We start from the raw sequence: 15,682 nt of genomic DNA on the forward strand, positions 1-15,682 counted from the left end.
CCCAAAGTACTTGTTAAGATATAACACTCGAGAGGACGAGGACGCACCACTGGGAAACTAACCATTTCTCTTCGTCCTGGACCTCTCACATGTTATATTGGTAATTAGTAACAAGTTTGAGGGAGGGACTACAACAATGCATTAGAATATACAGGTAAGTGTCAAAGGATTTTTGTGCTGAAAGTATTTGTGGCTGTGCACTAAAACCACGTGTTCCTCACTATGTAAATATCACAGAAATCAATTAAACAAAATAAAATTATGCCTTCTTTGATGTAGCTTTTCTGGAGAATTACCTAAATATTAGCCTACTTAAACCTATCGTAGACCCAACCTAACATGTTGATCATTTTCTATTCATATAGCTGTAAATGTTGGTATCATGCATGAATTTTATGATATAACAATTTTTAGAAGTGTTATGTTATTGTTTGTTATTACAGCTTGGCTTTACTACAGCCAAGAAAGTGATAACAAATTCACAGAAGGGGACCCCACTTGTGACACCAGGAAAACATAGACTACGTAAACATCCAGTGACTGATGCTGATGATTTTACAAAAGATACAATTGCGAGATTTATTTATGACAAGTTACATAAAGGTAGGGAAGTTACAGGAATTATTGTGTTGATTTATGCAATGTAATTCTGATATTAGTCATATGTATAAAAATATGGCATAATTTTCATTTATTGTTACAGGGGAAGTACTAACAGCAGCAAAAGTTCTGGAACATATGAATGATGATTATGAAACATATTTATTTAGAGTATCCTTATCATCAGTGAAAAAAATTTTGAAAGAGATGAAATTTCTATGGAGCAAAGGGGATCCTTATACACATGTACGAGAAAGTGATGTTATTCGTTTTTAAGAGAATATATAAGAAATGTGGAGCGTGAGAACCCTAAACCCGTAGTATTCTTGGATGAGACTTGGATTTTTATGAATGGTAAATTTCAATGTATTGTGAGACATTGAGTGATTGAATTTTTTATTAACAAATAGATTAACACTTATGTGGAATATGAAATTGCAATTAATATAGGCTACTAGTAATGAATTCAGGTGGAAACAACATGTTTTGCAATTAATAGTTTCATATTATAACTAGAGGTTAGTTATAAAATTCTTGAACAGTTTTCCTGTCTTTAAAATTTTTGTGTCTCTTAGAGTGTCAATGTGAATTGCTTTTCTCTCTCTGTTTTTTTTAAGTAGGATCACCCACTTATTCATGAAATAAACCAGGTGAAGTTTCCAGTGACATGAATGGTGTTATTCGTAGACCAACAAATGAGGGTGGAAGATTAGATGCCGGAACAAAAGGTGGATTTATACTCGGTAAGTTATATTGATTTATATTTTACATAAATTTGGCAAGAGTAATTTTTTAAATCAGGGTACAAAAATATAAAAATTGGTGACTAAATAAAAACGTGGGAAAGCCTTTCACCAAAGAGGATCTCATGTCATGTTATGTTATGTTATGTTTTATTTTCTTTATTTAAATGCTGTGAATTCATGTGACGTAATTATATGCCCAGGTATAATTTTTATTGCAGGTGCTGATTTAATTTTTTCATGCAACTGAAAGAAAAGTCAGGACTACCATAGTGCTATGAATAGCCCTGTAGTTGAGAAGTGGGTGCAAACACAGTTGTTGACCTGAGAACATTAGGGCAATGCATTATTGTCATGGATAGTGCTGCATATCATAGCAGACTTGTGAAAAATCAGCCAACAACAAAATGTAGGAAAGAACAGCTACTGGTGATTGCAACTGAATATAATAGATTTGTTGTACTAAATGATAAGAGTTGATGGTGTGAAATCACCTTTTGATATTACATTGCAATATTAATTTCCATACTTTACAGTCATTATTATTATTATTATTATTATTATTATTATCATTACTACTACTACTACTACTACTACTATTGCAACTGTTTCTCTTATTTCTCATGATTAAGCATACTTATAGATGCTACTTTTTTCTTTCAGGTGAAATTGAATCTACATAAGAATCCTAAGACAACAGAGCCTTGCCAATTACTGTTCTGAAGCGGCCTTGTCTTATGTGTTGTGTCTATATACAATTAATTCTTTCAGTTTTTTTTCCCCCCCTTTAATGTAATGAAGTTGTTGGTTGATTGATACAAGTGTTCAGCAGTTGATGTCATTTGTTATCTTGCACTCCAATATTTAACCAGATGATTGAAAGCTGTGTAAAGTTAAACAGTCAAGACAATGATCCATATCTTCATTGAGATTTCAGAAATGGCATGGGGAGATTCTGAAATATCAGTTATTTGTAAATATTTGAGACAATCATGGCCTGTGATAATATGAGTACTGCCACTTTAGATTTTCATAGAAGTTCAGTTATTAAATTAGGTGCATTATTTTTACTATGTATTGTACTATATTTTTGTTTCGCTTAATTGATGAATTATATATGCTGTAAATTGAATAGTAGACTGTAGGCCTATAGCTTAACTGATGAATTGTATGTGCTGTAAATTAAATAGTAGGCTGTATACCACAAGTGATAAATTGTTTATGCTTGTAATGTGAAGTAATTTGCATGATATTTATTATCAATTTCTGTATATTTCAACTGATTGAATTGTTTATACTTTTAAATTGAATTAACTTGCTTGCTATGTATTATATTTTATAGCTTAACTGATGAATAATTGTGTAGTTTTGTCAATTTAATAATCTGAGTGCCATGTACTTCATATTTTTAGTAGAGCCACCAATGTAGCTTAGTCGGTAGACTCGTTGGCCTGCAAATTCAGAGCTGCACTCGAGGGTAGTTTGGATCACCCATTTGGTCTGATTAGTTGGTTTCTTCTGAGGATTTTCCTCCATCGTGGAGCTGATGCCGGATGGCCTATTGCAATTTTTTCATTTGCTTTAGAATCATTCCGATTTTTGTTACCACATTGTCATGTTCTGATCTTGTTATTCTTTTAACAGTGTGGTAAGATGCAGGTATAGATAACCTTACAGTAATTTTGCTACCTTTCAGCTACCTCACTACCTCCCACTCCATAAAGTTCATGGATCCACGGAAGTACCAGTCGTCGATGTAATTCGACCATTTTGCTTAAAATATTAAAACACTGTAAAATATTGAGATTTCATGCTGTTACGTCCAATACTGCAGCGAGAATATCTGATTTTGAATCTGATAGTATGACAGCCTTCTCAGATTTATGAAGTTGATACTGGAGACTTTGTAAGCTTAAAAGTGTATCTAAATTTTCACTATCAAAATTAGTCAGTGTTTGAAGTTAGTTAGTTAATGGCGTTTAAAAAGAGCGCGTCAGCTACTATGGCTATTTGCGCCATTATCTAAAATCTTTCACTAAACATAAACACAATACAATAACCAGAATGTTTAAAAAACTAAAAAGTGTTGTCACGGTTAAAATGGGGCAAACAAGTGTTTGAATATAATTCCCTGTAAAAGGGAATATACTGGTATTGTACTACAACACCACTACATCTATGGCTTGGTAAACAGGATCCATCTATAAAAAATACTGTATGTAGTCACTCACTGACCAGATCATTTATCGTTTCTAATGATTTTTAAAATGTCTGGAGAAGTATCACATTTCTTAACATCATCTGTTAAAGTTAACTTATATACTATTCATTTTCAAATAACTTGGGATTGTGTTTTATTAGTAAAGTTTCCCTTAATTGAGCAAGTTTGAGTTCTCCAAGTAGAGTCAAAAAGTCTGATGGGATTTTGGCTCAGTTTATTAATATTTGTGGACTGTGATTTTTTGTTCTAGACAACCATATTATCTGCAAATGATGAGATTATCATAAGATCTATTTCTTTAGTTAGACCATCGACATTAATATTCGAAAATGTATTCCTGAAAACAACAATGTGGGAAGCCCAGATGAATCTGTCTGTATTTACATATTTGTGACAATGAATCAAATAATCAAGTCACTGACCCAGTGCAACACTTTATCATGGACACCCTAAGTTTGCAATTTCTTAAGTGATTTATATCTAAAGAGCCATATGATCCTTGAAAATAAATTAAAATTGTTAAGGTGTTTTGTTTTCTGTTTAAAATATCTTTAATATCTTGACTAAAATTTAAAATTGTCCATTTGTTGAATGCAATTCTCTAAAGTCAACTCAATAAGATGAAAGTTAGTTACTAGATTCCAGGAACCAATTCAATCTATGAAATCATCTCTTCCATAATTTTGGCTATCATACTAGTAAGTGGTATCTGTCGATAACTTGAAAAGGTATTAGTTGAATAATTGCTTTTCAAAATTGATGTTATGATAGATTTTCTCCAGACAGATATTGTATTTTAGATGAGATTACAAGATAAAAGTAGTGAGTTTGCTTGTTTGCCAACATGTTTAAGAAAATCAGCATGTGTATTGTCTGGACTTGGAGATGTTTTGGGTTTTATAAATTAATAGTAATATTCAGTTCTTGATTAAATATTGTTATATAAAGTAGATTGTAGATTTAATATTTCTTTCAGTTTTTCCTTAATAGTCTGACGTACACAGATAAAACTAACAACCACACCACCAACTAATCTAATAGAAATTAAAATATAATTAAATGTAGAAAAAGTAATTAAAATTATAAATACACATAATAAACCATAACCCCCTAATTTCAACAATATACTATTTTATTCCCGTTTACAGCTTGTAGATAATTATTAATTATAGTTATTACTTATTAGCATAATATTTATTGAACTTATTTGCTATTTCACTTCGTTTGAAAGATGTTATTGTGTACAAAAAGCATTTTTTTATGATCGTTTCATGCTGTATGTTGTGTATAAATCTATGATTTCTGGCCATCTGTTCTGTGTAATCCATCTTTTGTACACAATTAATAAAATACTGTTTTGGTAGTAATTATTTTATTAATTATTTAATTTTCACCAGCTCACATTTCTTGAATCATTTGTTTTTTCTTATTTAAATTTAGGACACAAGAGCCAAAAAGAGACTTCACAGTTATGTATCATACATTTTTTCAATGACAGACGTGGAGTTGCAGAAATAATAAGTGTAAGTGTAACATTATTAAGCAATTTACAAACAAATGAAATCTTTAAAAAGGTATCTAGAAGTGAAATTACTTATGGCTTTTAAGGACCAAAATTATTTTTGTAAGTTGATTTATTATTATTTCAGTTTTAGCCTAGTTGTATTATCCATTTCCTTACTAATTTCAAAAGATAATCAGAAGTTCATTCGAATTCCAACCGAAAGTCAATTGGTTATTAATTTATCTACCTTTAGGAAGTACAGTATATGTACGCTGGAATCTTTGAAGTGAAGTGACAATAATTTAATTGGTCTTGGAACAGATTTGATTCTTGAATATTATATACTATACTTTTTTTGTTGTATATTTACGTCTAGTAACCTATTAATGCTAATACTAATAATAATGTAAAGGAATAAAAGAATAGAACATAGCAATACATTTCTCATTATTATTAAGGCTGGTTCACAATAAACCGGGAACGGTAATGACAACGAGAACGAGAACGGAAATAATGTTAAAATAAATATATTTAAATGTGAGCGTTCACAATAGTTAATTCTGAATGCTCATATTTAAATACATTTATTTTAACAATATTTCCGTTGTCGTTCCTGTTGTCGTTTTCGTTTCAGGTTTATTGTGAACCAGCCTTTATTCTCATTATTATTGAAACTATTTAGAATAACCTTCCAACATTAAGGTAAAGTACGGCGAGTAAAGAAGTCATTCAGTACATAGGATCGTGATTTTACTACATGTGGTGATATCTGGTAACAGTTGGCAACACTGACAAGGCGGAAATATTTGCTGTTTGGGAACTGAACTTACATGATCCTCACTATATATATTGAAAGTAAGTCCGTTGTTCAAACACAACATCGATTTCGCCATGAGTTCAATGTTCAGAGACACGGTAGGATTCCTTCGAGGAACACAATAGTGGGCCTTTCGACTTCATTTTGCAATGGAATTTGGTGCCATTCTTCAAGAAAATGATAATGTGTTGAATAATTTATGTCAGACGAGGCACATTTTCACTTAAATGGCTTTTGTCAACAAGCAAAATTTCCGATATTGGAGTCTGACAAATCCTATGGCACTGCATGAACGGCCATTACATTGTGAAAATGCGACCGTATAGTGTGCTGTTTCTGCTGCAGTCATAATTGGTCCCTATTTTTTCGAAGACAGAAATGAGAGAGCTGTTACAGTGAAGTATCGACAGATGTTACAGACATTTAGAGGTGCACTAAATAGAGATGACATGTGGTTTCAACAAGATGGGGCTACAGTCCATACTGCCAGTGACACACTGCAATTGTTGAGAAATTTCTTCCCAGGATGCATAATTTCTCGGTTTGGAGATAAAGTGTCATAAACAATTTTCGTGTAAGATTACAACAGATCATAAGATACCAAGGGGATCACTTGAAATGTGTAATTTTCAAAAAATGAAGACATTCCAATAAATTGTGACATTCAAGCTACATACTGTGTTATTTTTTTACATTTTTAAACCTTATAGTCCCTTTACAACAGCATGTTGAAACTCATCAGAACCAAATGCCGGACTCTGTATAAAAAGTTTAACATTTTTTATAGTGTGAAATGATGATCTGGAACACATTCTTCTATACTGTCCATCCATAAACTACAAAAGAAGTAAATTAAAATCATCAGTACCAGTTGCAGAAGACACAGCCCTGCAGTATATATTGACTACACCCCACCTCTGGCTACTAGCAACAGGCATCTATAATGAATACCGATCAAAATACCCCTCATTTCTCGTGAAAAACAACAACTGAATAGACTACAGTGGACTATAGTGGACTTTATGTTGTCAACAAACAGCTGGATACATTAAGAAGATTGATTGATTGATTGATTGATTGATTGATTGATTGATTGATTGATTGATTGATTGATTGATTGATTGATTGATTGATTGATTGATTGATTGATTGATAGTGTGAAATGATGACCCAGCGTCCTTAAATATTCTAAAATTCTGTCTTCCTCAAACAATTTTTCAGAAGAATCTAAAACATCTTCAGTTGGTTTGAAGGCAAGAGCTAATATTGAATGCATTCCTTGTAGTCCTTCACTGACTGTCACAAATGGAAAAAGCAGCACAAGATGTTGGTACAGTGAAACCTGTTCAAGATGGAAGTGACATGGTCCTAATTTTTTTTCCGTTGTGGACAGGTTTCCGTATTATTCAGGTGTGCCATTAAAATGGAATATTTTGTCATTCATATACGTGAAAAACAAAATGGCATGCCGCAAACTGCAAGAAGTACAAAATATTCCATTTAACACTCATCACATTAAATCAGCTTTCAGTCGCTTATTACGTTGGTGAATCATTTTGATTAAAATCTCATTTTCTGTATAAATATTATCGTAACTCACTCATTAGTCATTAAACATTAATAAAATTTACTAATCTCATTCTATTTAATATCTAACACTATACTCTAATACTGTACTGCATATCACTGCACATTATTAATTAATTAGACTAGGAGCCATCTATTAGAAGCCTTGAATTCTCGTTTATTTAATTTCTTTCCCAGTTCAATGGCTTGCTTTGCAGAATAGATCCAGAAATTGGCTTGTTCTTTGAAAGGTCATGAAGAACCCACTCCACAAAGAGTTCATTTATTTTCACATAAACAGTTGCTTTCTGGTTCCTTTCGTGTAACCAATATTGGCCGCACGCCACTCACTCATTATGATCTTTATTTTTTAAAGTGTCACATCTGAGTTTTCCACAACTGTACTTCAATATTATTTCACATAGACTTTGTTTCTCATTTTCCTTTAACTCGATAACTTTTACTTCACCACTTAATGTTAATGTCACATTTTATGCAACTTTTTTTTACCTGGAAATCACTACACTTGCGCTCTGTTTAGCTACGACAGTATATGGGTGTGAAGCACTAAAAATCTTTGAAGGGACTCGTCTGCCTAGTCAACAGGGTAATAAAATTTATGACCGACAGGCCAACACACCCTCGTACCCTCTAGAATTTTGCAAAGAAAACTTGTTTTTATCTTAGTGACCCACATATTTCGTATATTTCTTGAAATTGCACGCTGTTTCAAAATATAGTTACAAAATATAGTGTGTGTCCAAAATATTATTTCCGTTTTGAACAGTAGCAGACAGTTTCCGTTTTATTCAGGAAAAATTACACATAATACATACAAATTTCGCCGGGACCAATAAATTGTTCCAAAATAGACAGGATTCCGGATTATTCAGGTTCCGATTTGAACAGGTTTCACTGTATTAAGAAAGCTGTAATTGAGGAGTTTATCATGACAACCTCAAAGTCGGAGATAACTCTGGCTGGGAGGTAAACTACATTCCAAATCATTCAGCTGCACGACTCACTACTTGGAAAACTCTTAAAAATGCAATTTGGTTTTTTGACGACAAAAGAGAGTAAATAAACGGGAAAGAAATTTTAAGGTCCTCATTACTTGTGGATACCACTCCTAAAATAGTGAAAATTTATGTAAATATGTTTAGGCGGTTTTAAAGGTACCATCAACATACCAAGTCCCTGATTTCAGTAGAAGCTCCACATTTCTTCTTGTTCCAAACACCAAAACTCACTCGTCGTCAGTTTCAAAATCTTCATCTTCATAGCAATCATATATATAAAAAAAAATTATCTTCTTTCAAAGTTTTCTTATATCTTTCAGGTAATTCCCTTAAATCACTCAATGCTTTTCGTTCAGGTAATTGGTTTCTCCTAAGTCCTGCTTAAGTCCTTTCCAAGTTTTCTCTTCCTGGTAAATGACATAAAACTCCAGATGCAACTCTCTGTAATTCTGTTTGAATCAATTGTGATGGGGTTACCTCGGGAGGTTCCTTAGCTGTTCTCTTTGAACGATAGTAAGTTCTGCCTGAACTTTCTCCTTATCAGGTACATGAGCATGATTTCCCTCTTTAACTATAATAATTTAATTCCCAGAGCCTATGGTTATGGCAGTTGTTCTGCTTTCTGGTTTTTAGTAACATGTCCAATACTCCTTCTCCCCTCTAGAATCTCTCCTGTGATATACATGCCCATTGTAAAGTAGTTTTTTTTTCCATCCCAAGATGGAGTTATAATTTGACGAATGTTAGGCATTCTACTTCATAATTATAAGAGTATTTGATATTCCCCTGCTTGCTGAATCGCATCTTATGGCTGCGTAACTTTGATATTCCCCTGCTTGCTGAATCGCATCTTATGGCTGCGTAACTGCCTGATCATTCCTCTTTCTTTAGCATTGAGTTTCGCATGGAGCACTGTTGTCCAGTTTCGACACTAGAGCGCAGCAAGTAACTGCCATTGGTTTAGCTGTGCTAAGTATGCAGAGTGAATTATAATTTTTAATTTGAAATCTTAGAAGTAATTGCAGTGTATGTAAGTAATTGTTTATTAATTATATGATTTTTTTTCTTTAAAATATATTGGAAATAAGAAATACTCGAGTTAAAATACGTTTCATTTAATGTTTTTTTCTAAACAAGATATTTTGTAGGAGATATGAGTAGTTTAATATCAAAGACAGACATCTGTCGTCTCCATAGTTTTGATTTAGAGGCAATTTTTTAATTCACAGTGTTCGTTGTAATATTTAACACAATTTATTTTATAAATGTAGTGTTGGAGTTTGCATATGGTTTCACTATAACTGGAAAGAGAATGAAAAATTGTATAAAAAACCACAGCTATCTAAATTTCGATTGAGGTCAGATGTCCATCTTTGATATTAAGCTACTCATATAAAATTTGGTTTCCTAAATATAACAATATTAATTATAATATATTTACAAATTGTAAGTTTCTTCTATTTTTTTTCCCCCCCCAAAAGTATGGGGTAAATTATCTGTTTGCAGTATTTTACTCAGTATTTCTTTTCGGGGGGGGGGGGGGGGGGGGTTAATGAGAACATAATTTATCACATTTTGAATGAGCCTTTTTATATATGGTGGTTATTTTCTGGCAATATTGAACTTAATAAAACAGTAGGCCTAGTGTCTGTATAACATTTCCATGGATTTGAAGAAACTGCTAATTTACAAGCATGAAGTTACCACATACTGTCGTTAATTCGAACCATGATTTTCAATAATCTCTTAGGACTTCCAATCAAAAAGTCTGTATAAACAAGAAAAATAATTATATTAACACGATATTCCATTACCATAATTATATTGTGAATTTTATTAGTTACAACATTGTAATTTATTCGTCACAACAATAATTCCTTTCTACAATTCACCTTAAACGCTCTCGTCAACAATTGGATCTTCACTCAACACAGTATTCGTTATAGCACTCCACCGACGACAATGACAATTTACTTGGACTATTACGCACAACAATGAACTGTTAATCTTAACTAATATTTACAAAGCACTATTTACAAATCAGAACTACCAGTTCTCAGTTCACAGTTCTTCTATCTCAGTCACTCGAGTTCACAGTATCTCGAACCACAGACCTTCAGAGACAGGTCACTGTACTCGAACTCGGGTCCCTCCAACTGCGGTCCACTGCACTCGAACTCAGGTCCCTCCAACTGCGGTCCACTGCACTCGAACTCAGGCCTTCGGATGCTGACGCAGATGCGGACGCACACTCGAGTCGAACTCCGGTACACAAGACTGGCTTGCTTTCTCACTGACTGGCTGACTAATCAACTGAAAACTGGAAACTGCTGTCGTTCCTTCGCGACCGTAATTTATAACCACAGTGACGTAATCTCGAAGGTTCCACGCGTCTCTAGAGATGGCATTCCAGAGAAATCCAGAGCCCTCTCCTCTCTACCAGCACCAGATGCGCGCGCAAACTCGTCGCGTGACGTAATAAACCCTCTCTCTTCTCTCCACCGCGCGACGTCACTCAATGTTCCGTGCAGCATGTGCGATCTGCTTTCTTGCGGGACGCTGGTCGTGAGTTCGAATCTCACGTCGCTGTCACAATATTATTATCAACAATTATTATAGTAATAGCAACTAGGTTACAGGAAGCATATATTTCTTCGTAAATATATTTAAACTTGTTGAAATTTTTTATATCAGTTTCAGACATCATTTTTATTATGTTAATTGATTTTAGTAAACTCTAAAGCAAGCATATTTGTATTTGTATTTAAGCTATGTGATGCAGAACCATTTGGATGTACTATGACTTAGAAAATAATAAAGTTTTAAGTCAGTATTAATATTACATATTAAGCCATGTGGAAGGATCCGGACACCCTAGGCAATCGTTTTCCTAAGCCTTAGTCTCTTCTGATACTTAAGGACGTCGTAATAATAGTTATTTTAGAGTACTTTGCATATACTGATGTTAATAGCGGTGGGCACTACCTACCACCTGGCGTCAAAATAGCTTTTTTCATTACTCGCACATAAGTGTTGATTGAGCAGGCAGTGTAAGCAGCCATAACATGCAATCCAGAAGGCAGTGGATATTTCACTTGAAAAGTTATAACTTCTTACAACTGTTTCCATGGAAAGAAATGTAACTGTTATAAAACTGTATAAATTACTTGAGGGGATAAATGATATAAGGGAAAGAGAGTTTTGGGGAAAAAAAATTGCTAAGGAAAGAAAGTATTAGGGAATAAGTTGAGGGAAAAATGGTATAAGGAGAAAACATTTTTGTGGAAAACCCCTAACTAAAGGAAAAATGACTGGGAACGAAATCCAATATGTAGTTTAGGAGAAACTGCAATACATAGATGAATAGTCAGCGTAACTACTTTTTTTTTATCAAGAGGGATTCTTAAAACCTGTCCCATAAAAATACGAAAAAAAAAAGAAAAAAAAAAAAGAAAGAAAGAAAGAAAGAAAAAGTGTGGAGAGAGAACACTCTAGCCATTCGGCTAATTGTGTGTCAACAGATATAAATATTAGCTGTCCATAACTTACTAACTGTAAAGATGTGACAACATACTTGGAATGTTGTACTGAGAAACAACAGTGCTTACTTGGAGAAAATAGTTGAGTCACCATTCTGTCTAAATGCTTACTTTTCTCACATGACATGCGAGATAACTTCAGGCATGATTTGCCAACTGAATGATAACTACTCAAGACTGGGAGCTATTCAATTTTTCGATAATCTTTCATGCAAGCTTTTTTTAAATGACTAACAGTCTGTGCTTATAACCTGTATGTGTTGAATCAGTTAAATAGCCAACAAAAAGAGTGAATTTCGCAACCTTATGCCATTTGTCCACGAGGTGTCGCTTTATAGATTCGTCTTTGATACGACATTGCTTGCTTGAAGTTTTATGCAGCGATTAATGTTATCAAGTGAGTATTCGAATACAAGGCTGCATGCCTATACATACACATGACCAACTAGGTTTTATTTCCTTAGACCATGGCAGTATGCGTGTTTCATTTGTTTTTATGGAGTACTCAAGAAGAGTAAATGTTGGAATCTTAGCTTTCTGTTCCAATATGTGGAAAGATATCACTTTCTCTACAATCATGTATGTATGTATTTATTCACACTGCAAATGGGTAAATACCCGGTGGCTATCGTATGATAGGTACCAGATTATGCTAGGATTACTGTTACAGATAGATCTTGAACTGAAGACTAAATTCTTTCTTTGGAGGTAAAACATTCCCGCATATAGTTCGAGACAAATTGTAACGTCCTTGTCCCAATCCACTGCCCATAGGCAGTTCACCTTTCTCAGTGATTTTTAAAATAGAAAGTAGTTGTGAGAGAAGGGTTGCCTTTTGTTCACTGATATTTACAATAGGCAGTATGAGGTGTGTGTGTTTAGTACTTCCTGGAACTAAGGACATTTTGTAGCCTTTATATGATAGGCTCTACGATTTGCATCAATTGCAGATAAGTACCTTTTCTCATTCTGTATAATGATTTACATTTATCATTATCCTCAGATAGTTCCTTAACTGTTACAAAAGTTTAAAATTAATATTATTGCGATGTACCTCTCAGTTTAAGCTCCACCTCTTAGTTTCCCTTTAGTGACCAACCCTCATGGATTCAATCCGGCATCGGAATTTGAATCCCGTGTGGCTTAGTGGATAGAGCATCAGCACATAGAGGTGAAGACCTGGGTTCGAATCCCAGTGTCAGAGAGAATTTTCACTCACTGATCCTTCATCATATGATAATGCAGAATTCCTGCACGGAAATATCACATATACTTCGGTACAATGCAATAATGATATGCGTATATAATCACTTAGTGATTTAAGACGGTGCTCATTCCGCCAGATCCCGGCCACTTAGTCACTTGTAATGAGTGCACCTCTGCACATTAGTGTGTTGGACATTGTGCCATTGTAACACATCTGTGACACAGTGCATGAGGCTTGGCCATTAAAGGGAAACTAAGAGGTGGAGCTTAAACTGAGAGGATTCAATTCAGCATCGGAATTGGAATCTCGTATGGCTTAGTGGATAGAGCGTCAGCACGTAGAGCTGAAAACCCGGGTTCGAATCCCAGTGCTAGAGAGACTTTTTTTCCACTCCATCGATCCTTCATCATCTAAAATTAATATTTTTCCCTAAGTATGGATGAGTCCATATCTTTCTTCAACTGCAATTCCAAATGTGGCAATAAGTATACAAGACCAGACCTTCTTCATTGCTCGACATCTTATCACTAGATAAAAGACGATTGCTGCATGTTTCGAGAATGAAATCAAGGGCGCAGAAGTTTCGTAGTTACAAGAAATAAGAATGACACTGCACTAACGAATCTATGAAGCAACAACTCGTGGACGAATGGCGTAACAGTTATTATGGAAAACTAATTTTTCGTATTTGTCTATCTGCTGTGAAAATTTAACAATGTGCGTAGTTTGAGAGGAGGTTCCGACATAAATTCATTAACAGTTGCTATTTGAGATCTTAATAAAAACACGAACAATATATTAAATCTGGCTGCGAAATGGCTTTTATTATTTAACATGGGAAGACCCCACAATTCCCTCATCAAAATGATCAATTGTGGGCACCAACCTGGACAAAAGCATAGAGTTCTAGCCCTTCCGTCATGTGGTGCAGCTGTTAGTAGTCATGATGAATGAATAGAGAAGGGTCACTCACCAAACGCATTGGTCAGCATGGTGAGGTACTTGACCGAACTAGTATTTCTTCTCCTTCCTATATCAGTTCCCTCTTTCAACTTTCCTAGTTAGCCTCTCTTGGCTAAACTCTTGTTTTCTTCTAACCCTGATGGTATTAGAGTACTCGAGGCCTTGGGGATCTTTTCATTGTCTTTCCTGTTTCTACTTAACTCTAATAAATCTATGGCAAAATTGTTCACATCCATAGAATTCTTTAATCTACACGTGTCTTTAGGTGGTGCAAAATAAACAACACATAAGCTCAATATAATTTTAACATTAGTAGTAGTAGTAGTATTTATTTATTTAACCTGGTAGAGATAAGGCCGTCAGGCCTTCTCTGCCCCTCTACCAGGGGATTACAACTATAATATGAAGAATAAAATTAAAATTAATATTAAATTTACAATTAAAATTACAATAAAAATTAAAGTACGACAAGATTACCTAATTAATGAAAGCTAGACATTTTATCATAGAAGTTAAGAACAAAGAATATTTTTGTATTTACTGAATTACAAAATTCTATAGCAGTGATTGCCAAACACCACGAAATTGTGACGTAATAGAAATGCAACCCGCACACCACTATCGCAGGGAGAGGGATGGAATGGGTGTCTCCTCAGGTAATGCAGTGAATAACAGTGCAGAGACGGACTGTGACCAAAAAATGAAAGCAATATAATATTCTTCTACTTATTAACTATACACAATTTTTTCCATGTTAATTTTTTATCCTCCTAGTCATTATTTTTGTATTATTAATAAAATAAAATAAATTAATTTTCTTATTTACCATAGAAAGAACGTGTACTTTACGTCAGCAGATATTAGAAATTAGGAAAACGCACCAGGCTGGTCACGAACTTGTAAATTACACTACATACTTAAAAAAAAAAAAAAAAAATCGAAGCATTTTACTCCGATTAAGACATAGAAGCCGATACTTTTTATTGTTTATTTATTAATAAAATACTAAAAGTACACTACAAAAGTCGAAAAAAAAAAGTCGAAGTATTTTACCCCGATTAAGACATAGAAGCCGATACTTTTTATTGTTCGTTTATTAATGAAATATTCAAGTTACAGGCAAGGCTGTGGTAGTCCTCATAACAAGAAAAATAATGACAACCTAAATTGTTCTTTTATACTTCATTTAAAATTTTACAACAAATTAAGTATCTCATATTTTTGCCATCTGCACAAAATAAACACTTTTCCTCCCATGCTCCTTAAAATTAAGTTTTTACTTATTATCTGTTTTGGAAAAGACATCGAAACATATTATCCTACACGCTTGTAACATTACATGTGTACGTCCGCTGCTGATAAATGTCTTGTCTTATATTGAAGTGAAGGCTGTAAACAGAGGGTGGGGGTATAATGCCATGGTTACGCTTGAGTGGAGCCAGGGGCATGTGTCGCGACACAGCTTTTGGCGATCACTGTTCTATAGTGATGAAATTACCGGAT

At 34.0% G+C, this 15,682-nt stretch overlaps 1 protein-coding gene and 1 long non-coding RNA gene across 2 annotated transcripts in view; one reads left to right on the forward strand and one right to left on the reverse strand.

Moving 5' to 3' along the window:
- Nucleotides 1–15,682, reverse strand: part of LOC138711727 (pecanex-like protein 1) — a 165,111-nt gene that overhangs the window by 39,961 nt on the left and 109,468 nt on the right. The window lies entirely within an intron of this gene.
- On the forward strand, nt 605–3,341 carry LOC138711706 (uncharacterized). The gene is made up of 3 exons (XR_011335429.1): nt 605–954; nt 1,218–1,772; nt 2,007–3,341. It is a non-coding gene; the product is annotated as an uncharacterized lncRNA (long non-coding RNA).

Source organism: Periplaneta americana, chromosome 2 (assembly GCF_040183065.1).
Source record: "Periplaneta americana isolate PAMFEO1 chromosome 2, P.americana_PAMFEO1_priV1, whole genome shotgun sequence".
Classification (NCBI taxonomy): Eukaryota; Metazoa; Arthropoda; class Insecta; order Blattodea; family Blattidae; genus Periplaneta; species Periplaneta americana.